Source organism: Pteropus vampyrus, unplaced genomic scaffold (assembly GCF_000151845.1).
Source record: "Pteropus vampyrus isolate Shadow unplaced genomic scaffold, Pvam_2.0 Scaffold11, whole genome shotgun sequence".
NCBI lineage: Eukaryota > Metazoa > Chordata > Mammalia > Chiroptera > Pteropodidae > Pteropus > Pteropus vampyrus.
The window spans coordinates 15,639,540-15,650,343 of NW_011888792.1; positions in this window are offsets into that span (position 1 = coordinate 15,639,540).

The following is a 10,804-nucleotide window of genomic DNA, read 5'->3' on the forward strand; positions in this document are numbered from 1 at the left end:
ATAAAAGGAAAGAGTCACAGAACTATAAAAATTTCTGCTATTTATTTTGTAAAAGTATTCCTGTACATAATTTATCAAATCAAATAGTTAACTAAAGTCCTTTGCTCCTTCCCTCACTATTACCAAGTTTTTCTCTGTAGATGCAACCATTTTTAGCATTTTCAGTTATTTCAAAATAACATGTTTGATTTTTAGTTTTACATGTTGTGATAAGAAAAATAATGATCCCCAAATATGTTTATATCCTAATCCTCAGAAACTGTGAATATATTGTTAGTGGCAAAGGCCGATTAAGATGAAGGATGGAACTATAGGTCTTAATTAGCTGGCTTTAAGTTAAGTAGAGTAACCTGAGTCATCCAGGTGGCTCCAATGCAATCACGGTTCCTTTAAATGTGGGAGAGGGAGGCAAAAGATTCAGTGTAACTGTGATGTGTTGTAAGGGTCAGTGGCCGTTGCTTGGCTTTGAAGCAAGAAGTGGGGCAGCATCTAGAAACTGAAAAAGATAAGAAAACAGATTTTTTCCCTAGAACCTCTAGGAAAGAACGCAGACCGGCTATACACAGGAAAAGGTAAGAAAAGATTTTCTGCTTTCTAGAGCCCCTAGGAAAGAACACAGACCTGCTGCATGCTGGAGAAGGTAAGAAAACGTTTTTTTTTTGTTGTTGTTGTTGTTTTCTAGAACTCCTAGGAAAGAACACAGACCTGCTGCATATTGGAAAAGGTAAGAAAACATTTTTCCATAGAATTTCCAGGAAAGAACGCATACCTGCTGCACACTTTGGTTTTCGCTCACTAAGACCCATGATGGACTTCTGACCTTCAGAACTGTAAGGTACTGAATTTACGTTTATTTAAGCTGTGAAATTTGTGGTAATTTGTTTCACCGGCAATAGGTAATTGAAGAAGATATTATGAATACATTTCAATTTTCCATTAGGATATATCACAATTTTGGTTATATTTAAAATCAGTGTTTAGATTTTTAGGGTCATTAGTACTTTTCACAGGTGAACCATATGATGTCTTGAACAAAGGCTAATTTTCCCTGTAGTAATTGTTGCAGTTTTTCTTTTTGAAATGCTGGTGGCTTTCTGAGAAAAATTAAGTGGGAAATACTTTTTTGAGACTTAGAGTGTGTGAAATGTCTTTATGCTACCCTCATATTTAACAGATATTTGGCTGGGTATAGAATTTTATATTGGAAAAGGTATACTTTTTCATAATTTTTAATGCAGTGCTTCAGATTGCCCTGTCTGTTGCATATGTCATCACTTGTTTGTCTCTTTTGCTTTTGGCCTTTACATAATGATATATCGCCCACCTACAGAAAATAATAAAGTATTCATGTGCTGTATACCAAATGATTTTAAAGTGATGGTAGTTTAACCACTGGTCGGGTCAATAAGTAGTACATTGCTGGCTCCAAAGAAGACCTCGAATATTTCTTTGTGACTTTACTATCTTCTCCTTTAAAGGCAAACACTTTCCTGATGTTTTTGTTAGTTGCTGTCTAGCTTTTATTGTTTTTACTACCTATGAATGCTTCTTTTAGCAATGTTTTAGTTTTGCCCTCTATTTGAGCAATATTAATGGAAATAGAGCATACATAATTTGGGTCTTTGCTGAATGTTATGATCATTGGACTTATCCACATTATAAATAGCTACCTTTCGTTTCGTTCATTTCATAGCTATGAAAATGTGCCATGGCATGATTAGACCACAGCTTATTTTCTATTGTTATTGATGGTTATTTTGGATTTTTCCATGTTCTATTTTTTAGCTTCCAGATTGTTTCTCTTTCTGCTCTTGACCTTTCTTAATTCTCTTCAACTGTCTAAAATAGAGTACGTTATGTCTTTTTTTCTTTTTAAGGCTTTTCACTTTCATTTTCACGGATGGGGAGTGGAGAAAGGGTTGTGAAGTAAACCCTATGCTTAAACGAAGCCAGAATTGTTATATTAAAATAGAATCTAGTACAGTAACTATGGAGATTATTATAAATACATTTTTATGCACCTTGGGTTATTTTGTTGTCATAAAACCAGAGATCTCATCAAACAACCTTAAAATTATGTTGAATGTAAGTTTTATAAAACCTAGAATTATAACTTGGTTTAGAGAGAGATCTCGCTGTTTGTGGGGATTCTGCTGTACAGAGAATAGAAGTAGCTGCATCCATAAGAGGCAGGACCACCACAAACTACTTAACACTTGCCTTTGAATTTGTGGTAACTTCTAATGCTCTAGTATCTTTTTTTCCTAAGTTCTCTTAAAAATATTACCTAGAATGATACTTTGTCCATGTATATACAATCTGCAATGACAAATATAAAAAAACATTGAATGTGTTGTTTCTTTTTGCTATTCTCATTATCTTCAATATCTTCTGCTTCTATTAATAAACAGGTAGTTTTTTGTTGTTTTGATCACTGTACCTCCACAGAGCTGAGCATATACAATGGCCAATGAATATTCTGGCTATGGATAGTAATGATATCTGAGTACTACCCAGATATAACAATATTGTTTTAAAAAATTGTAAAAGATGGTTTTATTTCTAGGCAGAACACACAGCGAAAAGGAGGGTTAGGTAATTAAATATGTGATATAAACACATACTTTCTCTTGTTGCTAAATATAATTATATCACATGTATCAGAAATTGAAAGTTTTATTTTAAAAAGAACAACCTAATTATTTCTAAAGCTCTTTTTAATCCCAGTTGTGACCTTGACATAGTTTAAGAAAGCTATATTTGAGTGTTTTTTTTTTTCATGTAAAGATGTTTTTTTCTACTGATTTCCTCAAATCACTGTAAAATGTTTTTTTCCTCTTAAGTTTATGGGATAATGCCTTATTATAAGCATCAAGTAGTTAATTGAAAAATAAGTCTAGACTTCAGAAAAATGTGATACCTATTTGTAGAAATGAATTTTTTTTAATTAAAAAAATATATGTAAAGAAAACAAGTACCTTAAGAGGAAATCTTATACACTAGAAACTTTACCCGTGATGCAGTAGTGTTATGAAGATCATTTTTATGGTATCTCATACTGTCTGATATGAAAAGATAAGTACTGTCCTATTGCCTTCTATTTACAGAAGAATAGCATTATGTAGAATCATGTTACTTCTATAAGAAAGATAATCTTTCAATACAAATGAGGATTTTTTTTTTTTTTTCAGAATTTCAACATGGTTCTTCTAAAGCAGGAATCTTTTATCTTGGAATATTTTAGTTAACTCCAATAGAATTCCTGCTAGAACTCAAGACGTGGTTCTTTTTTCTTTTCTTTTTTTTTCTTGTATTTATTGTTAAATGGGTTCAGCATTACTGTGGAGAACAGAAAAGAAGGTGGCAATCTTCTATCTTGTGATATTTTCCACTTGAGTGTTTAATTCTTTTCTGTTAAGGTTCAGAGCATCACTAAGTTGGAGAGTTGATTGTATCTTTGTGGTTAATGACCACTTTTTTACTTATCAAAAGTCAGGGACACATTCCATGAAGTGTAATATCAAATGTGAGGCACCAACTGTCATTGATAATTCAGTAGTAAACAGTGGTTGAAGTTCGACCAGGTCTCTTATAGTTTACTTGTCCGTATGAACAACTTGTTTCCTGAATAATTTTCTCATCCTTTTATAGACATAAGTAATAAACAAAAACATTTAGGTATATAAGAGCACCTGGAAAAGATTTGCTATTATCAGTTTCACATGTATTGAAATTGGTTGATTAAATGAGCATATAGTGATGTAATCAGCCAATTCTCAAACTTCTTTTTGAAACTTAAATCTTGTTTTATTTTCTTGTACTTAGTATCTAATTTCAGTAAGTTTATGCAAGTAAAATTGGGGTTACCTCACAGATGGCAATAAAAATCAACTTGATTGCTTTACTTTGCATTTGTTACATTCTTTTCCAAAGGTATGAAAGCAGTTAGATACTCACCAAGCATTGTCAAAATGCTGGTACTTTTTAGTTAGAATTAATATATTCTATTTTTTTGAAGTCATCTTTTTCATTATGCATATTAAAACAGACTTCATAGATTTTCCTCATGATACCTATATTTTGGCTCCAAACTAGTTTATTTGAATTATAAACATCTTTTTGTTCCCTGTTACTAATGTAAACCATTAAAATATATGTCTTAGGAAATTGTTAGTTATGAAAATTGGAGTCATGTGACTTGCTTCTATTTGTAACATTCTGCCTGGTATCAGTGTGGTGCCCCAAACCTGTCTCTGGACAACTTTATATGATATGGCCTTTGGAAAACTGCCTGTAGCAAAAGATCATTGGTATGCTGTAGGGGCATCTAGCAGAATTCTACCTTTCACATCCTAGGAGGTTGTGCAACTTCATTCACTATTAGCTGAACAATTTAAGACTTAAGCCTTGCACATTTGTAAAAACATCTATTAAGGAAGCAAGCCTAAGTTCACCAACAGAATGAAAAATGTTTCTTCCTTTACAGGAACTAGATAAAAACAAATGACATTTGTTCTGGATGGGCTAGGTTGTAACCTGAGATAATATCTTTGAGTAAATCCTTAAAAGCTCATGGCTAGTAAGATATAGAAAAGGTGTGACCAAGTGTGGTTCCAATAACCATGCCTAGAGAGTTACTTGGACATCATGATGCTCATTTTTGCTCATCTATCTTTAATAACTTGTGTGAACCCTGCTTTCAGTAGTTTAACTATTAAGATGACTGCCCTGTACAGCCCCCTGACAGCATCCAGTCTTGCTCGATAACAGAGTTGTATAACTAAATCTTTGAATTGTGAATTTGAGAGCTACAGAGTCCAGGTACCACTGTGTAATTTCTGATTGTATTGGGAAATGGGGCACTCTGCAGGGTCAGTACAGATTTTCCCCTAATTAGAAGGGCAGTGATTTATTTCGCAGGGACTTTGGCTGCATAGACGATTGTCACATTATGATTGACATTGATCTAGCAGCAGCAGCAGCAGCTTCTTCCAGAAACAAGGTCATGAGGCCTAGGGAAGCTTCCTAATACAAACACTGATGTTCTACAGCAGGGGTCAGAAAACTTTTTGTCAAAGGCTAGTTAACATTTTAGTCTTTTGGGGTCAAGAGGCAAATCAAGAATATATTATGTAGGTATTTGTGTAACCATTTGCAATATAACCATTTCAGCATGTAAAAATCATTCTTAGTAGCTTGTACAAAAATAGGCAGCAGGCCTGATTTGGTTCAGAAGCCATAGTTTCCCCCTTCTTATAGGGTTCAAGTATTTTGAGCCATATCTACATTATTTTTCATGATTCAGGCTAACATCTAAAATATTTGGTTGGTCAGATATATAGGAAAACCAATATTCTCAGAACTCTGCTCGAATTTACAGAAGTGTAGCTGATCGGAGATTGAATTTTTGATTTGGTTGATTTGCTTGCACTAATAAAGACAAAATTACATCTGGTAAACATGAAGTCAAGTCCTCGACAATCAAATGGCATTTATTTAAACTATTATGGAAATGTCAAAAGTCCCACTAGAGACAGGGAGTCATTACAGTATATAGTTCTGATATTTTACAATTCTATGCTTGAGAAAGAACCTGATTTAGTTTAATAAGTCAAATCATTTAGGAAAATATAAAATACTGTTCATTGAAAAGGAAAAATGTAAAAGCATAATTCATGGATAAATTTTGTCTTGCAGTTACAGAGGCTCTTTAATGATTCCCTGGTCAGTACTAAGCTTTTAAGAATTTGCCTCTTATGTAATTTATAGGAAAACTTCCAACAGGTGGGCTTTGTCTAGCATTTGAAAGAGTTGTTAGCCCAAAAAGAAATTGGGCCATCCCATCAGACAAAACCATTCTCTTGAGGTCCTGCACAATTGCTTCTCTGGATGGCAGAAAATCATCAGGCCATATAGGTGCTTTTAATGTTGGACTGATAACTCCTGGAAGTCAATTACAGTTGAGCTAGATTTTTCCTCTGTTTATGTCTTATAATTTGTCAAAATATCATCTTTATTGGGAAATAAGGCTAACATTCATCAGTCTTATTTGCCTTACAGAGTTCTCATGGCTATGAGCTCTTAGGTTTGTCACCTATAGGAGGTGATTTTGCTCTCTTGATATCATGAACCATGATTCATGATATCAAGATACTTCTTCATTAGTCTTGTCCTTTATGGATACAGTACATGTATAGCTTTTCTACTCTAGGTGACAAATAACTAGTGTTTTTAATTTTAAATTTTGTTTGACAAAAATACAATAAAATATTGTTATGGACAGATGACACAGAAATTTAGTGCCTTCAACAAAGAAAGTACCTCAGAATTTCTAGATTATAGATCAGAATTCTAATTTTTAAAAGTGATGGAGAAGTTTGTTTTATAATTAACATTTACTGAATTGCTCAGTAAACATGTTTCAGCCATATTAACTTGACCTAAATATATATTTTTAGTTAGCATTCCTTTACAGATTTTCTTGGTATAACTTTAAGATACTGATATAAAGTCCTTTGAAATAATCGCTCCAAAAATAGACATTCTATTTAGGGAAGAACTCTATAAAGCTTTTCCCAATAATTGACACCTAATAAGTTCTCTTTTACAATAAAATGTTCCCCAGATTAACTGTTATATTGTATCAATTCTAAGAGGCACATTCTCTTTTCACTTTTTAATATCTTTGCAATTGAGATGTGTCCTATCAGCAGTAGCATGTTATGATATAATTGGGAGAATGGAACTGCATAAAATGATAGTGCATCTTTAAATTGGTATCTTAGATTCAATGAAATAAACAATTTCTGAATCACCCTGGAAAGAAAAAATAAAAAGAACAAAATCACATTAAGGAATAGGAACAATCATCATTTGGGGATGTAGAGCTCAACTAACAATATGAAGTTAATTTTTGAATATTGGTGGGCCTATATTCATTAAACTAGAAAACTAATATAAAAAATACACCATCACTGATCTCTAGGAAATTGAAATGTCTTAGTAGAGTCAGGCAAACAAACATGCAATAATGAAATGTATATGTTCTAGCCATTTTATAAACATTAAAAAATGTTTATGTATGTGTGTGTGTGACACATTATTGTGGGCTAGTTTAGTTGAGCTATTTGGAATCTTCATCAAAATCATTGTGCTCACATCTAACATTGAGTCCTTACTATAGACTGTGCCAGAGACACAGAGACAGTGTAATATGAAAGGCAAATTACAGAGGATCCTGAAAAAATGCTAGAATTTATTCAAATTCTAGAAGTCAGGACAAAAAGGCATTCTACATGGGGAAAATGGCATCAAAAAGTACTTGAGATAAATTTTGGAACTAAAGAGTTACAGCAGCAGTAAGATATGATTTTTATGAAGTTTGAGACTAACGCCGGAGGCAGTAGCAATGAGGTTGGTTAACAGACTGGTATCAAATGGTAGAGAAAACTGTGTGCCAGGATAAAGAAAGCCCTGAGATGTCAACAAAGACATTTGAGTAAGGGAAGGACATCTCCTTCATCTTGGAAAAGGCTTCCCCATCTCTGCTGTTTCTTATAATTATTGCTCTTTTTTTATTCACTGCCAACTCTCAAAGAAGTTGCTATTCACTCTGTAATTCCATGTGTTATATATTTATCACCTAACTCCTCACAGCATGCCCTTTACCATCCATTCTGTGAGAATGGCTCTCTTAAAGTATCTGTATATGAAATCCATTTTACCTCAGAAGTACCATTTTATATGCCCTTCAAAACTCTTCAAAGAGAAGATAACTGAGGTCCATGAAGTTTATTTGACCTGTCTAAGGTTATTCAGCTCTATGTGTAAAATCTGGTCCTAAAATCAGATCTACTGATTGTCCGGCTTTTTTCATCTGGACCAGAGCTCCTTTATTTGTATTCACATTGTTGCATCCTGGGACTGTCAAGATCCCACTGATATACAGACACCTTGAGAGATATATAACCAGAGCAGTTATTCAGTCATTCTGTCCTTTCCTTCATAGCTATAACCTAACATCAAAATCCAGGTAAAAGAGTTAGATTATCGTATTTCTTACTGATTTTCCTAAAGCCTGAAGTACTTAAAAAAATGCATCCATTCTTACAGTAATCTCAATAAAGAGATGTTATATAACATGCTACAGTGGGAAAACCAAGGAATAGAGCTTTAACCTATTTAATGACCTAATCAAACCAGTGGAAATAGTTGCTAATATTCTGTGTGTGTGATTCATACTCTTGCTCACTGACATTCTTATTAGGAGCTCTGTTTCAGTCGATAGGTTTCACCTTTATTGATCCCATCTCAAATGATTTTGATCCATGTGTTATCTTTGTCTTTATTGTCTTAACCTAGAGGACATAGATTAAGAATTTTATTAATAACCTGATTGATTTGGTAAATGCCACACTAGGAAAATTTATTTTTAAGATTTGTAATGATTACATGTCATACATACATTTTCTAAGCATGAAAAAGCATAATGTTACATTAATATATTTAATTGTCAGAAACCCCAAAATTGACATTACCACAGGATGCCTGTGAATCTAGTGATTTCCTTGTCTTTGTCAAGTTTCCAGGCTTGTGGGCACTATTGCTTCACTGAGATGACTCTGGATGACAGAATTTTTTTTTTTTTTTTTTTACATAGCTTCTCTCTGCAATTCAACTACATTTTAGAGAAGAGAAACTGTAGTCTAGTTGGACATAATACAATAAGTTCCGTAACCTAAAATCATAGATTCAGATGCTCAATTTATGCTGTAAAGATTTTGCTTATCTCCATCTTTTGTTCAGGAGACTGTAGGTTCTGGTTTTTCTGAGATAGTCCAGATTTATGTTGTTTTCCTGGCAGCCTGTTTAGCATTCATCCTGAACATGTTTTGAATAACGAATTACATGTCACCCTATCTGGTCCCTGAATTGGTCTTATGCATATTTCCCTGGTGGAGCAGGATGGGCCTCAGCAGTTCCAGTCTGGAACTGCAGTGGCTTGTGTCAGCTTAGTCATCATGGCAGAAACTCTTATTATTTGGGTCATGTGCCTTCACTGAATTGGTTTTTTTGGCTAGATGAACAGAATGTGCTCACCAGGAGCTCTCTGTTCTTGTCAAAGGCAGAGGGAGGATGGTTTCACCGGTACTCAAACCATAAAGACAGATGTAGGAAAGAGTTGTTCCTCAAGGCAAAATTTCCACCAAAATGCTATTTCTAGGTGAAGGGTAAAATGGACATCTGGTAAGGAAAACTATATTGTTTCTTGAAAAAAGTACATCCTCCATCTTAGAACCAGAATTACCAAAGACATTTTCCTTAATAGTAACTGTTCATCTGTTTTTCCTAGTCTCCAGAGATTGTGAGCTTCCTCTTGTGTTATTGAGTCTTCCATTTTGTCCTCCTGAAGAAATTGCCCCCTCAGTCACCTCCCTTCTATCTCTCCCATTAGTTATTTCTCCTCTCTGATATCTCTACATTACTACTTTCCCTTAATACAAAATTTTGAATATGTATTTAATTAAAAATAAAAACCTTGGATTTAATGTCACATCTCTCAACAATTTCCAGTCTCCTTTTTCTGCTTGTTCAGTTTCTCAATTAACTAGTGTACAATTGCTATGTTTCCTTTTTAAGTCTTCTACCTTTCAACACATTTTAATCAACAGCTAAAACTGCTTGCATTCTCTAAAGTCACCAATTAACAGCTTGAAGGTTTGGTCCTTTCTCCTGAACATGTCACCATGGATCATTCCTTCTCTACCATGAAGGCCAGACTTAAATTCTCTGCTCTTTCCATTCTTATTTATCTTTGTTCCATTTGAGTCCTAGGTGGGCTCCTCTTTCCTTCTCTGCCCCTCCATGTTCGGTCTTTGTTCTTTTGCCTTTCTTACCTACAGGTCACACTGGCTCTAGATCATTTCATTTATTCCAATATTTTTTAGCTCTCACTTATATACTGTTTCCAAACTTATAAACCAATCCAGACCTTGCCTCAAAGCCTCACATTAATATATTCAATTGCTAGCTGGAGATCTCCACCAGAATGTACTTTTGACACCTCAGATCATTTTCACACTGAACTGATTATCTTCCCTTCCACATTGACTTCTCTGTAGTTCTGTTATTGTATTTCATTACTCAGGTGCAAAACTTGAAATAAATTCTTGAAATCTCATTTCCTTTTTCCTTCATATAGTCAAGACTGCTGATTTTTTTTTTTTTTTTTTTACCATTAAGTGTTCTTTAAATTTTCCTTGCATACTAGTAATTCCTACTATTCTTTATCTTAGGACTTCAATTCTTATATACTACTATAATCATATTCTTTTTGGAATTTCTGCTTCTAATTTTTTTCTTTCAAATCCATCTTCCACATGATCACTAAAGTCATTTAAGATAGAAACCTAAACGTGCAATGTTACTGTGAACCCTTCAAGAGCTCCTCATTGCCTGCCATGAAAAGTCCAAAGTCTTTAAGGAGGTTATACTTTAGTGGTTTGAAAACACATCACTCTTACCTTCTTTGTATGCTTATCCATTTATACTACCTGAAAAAATATGGGCAATAAAGGGAATAGAAAGATACAAGCATTACCTGGGTGGGATGGAAAATAGGGTAAAATTCCTGGTCAATTATTTGTGACTATTGAAAGATAGATTATAGGTAAGGTCTTCTATATATTGATTCAAAAAAAAAATGGTTTGGGATATAGACATCAGATAAGGTTTTAAAGAGGAGTTAGAAGGGCATTTAGAAATAAAGTGCCATGGGAGTCAAAGCTCAAAGAGAGTATCATCC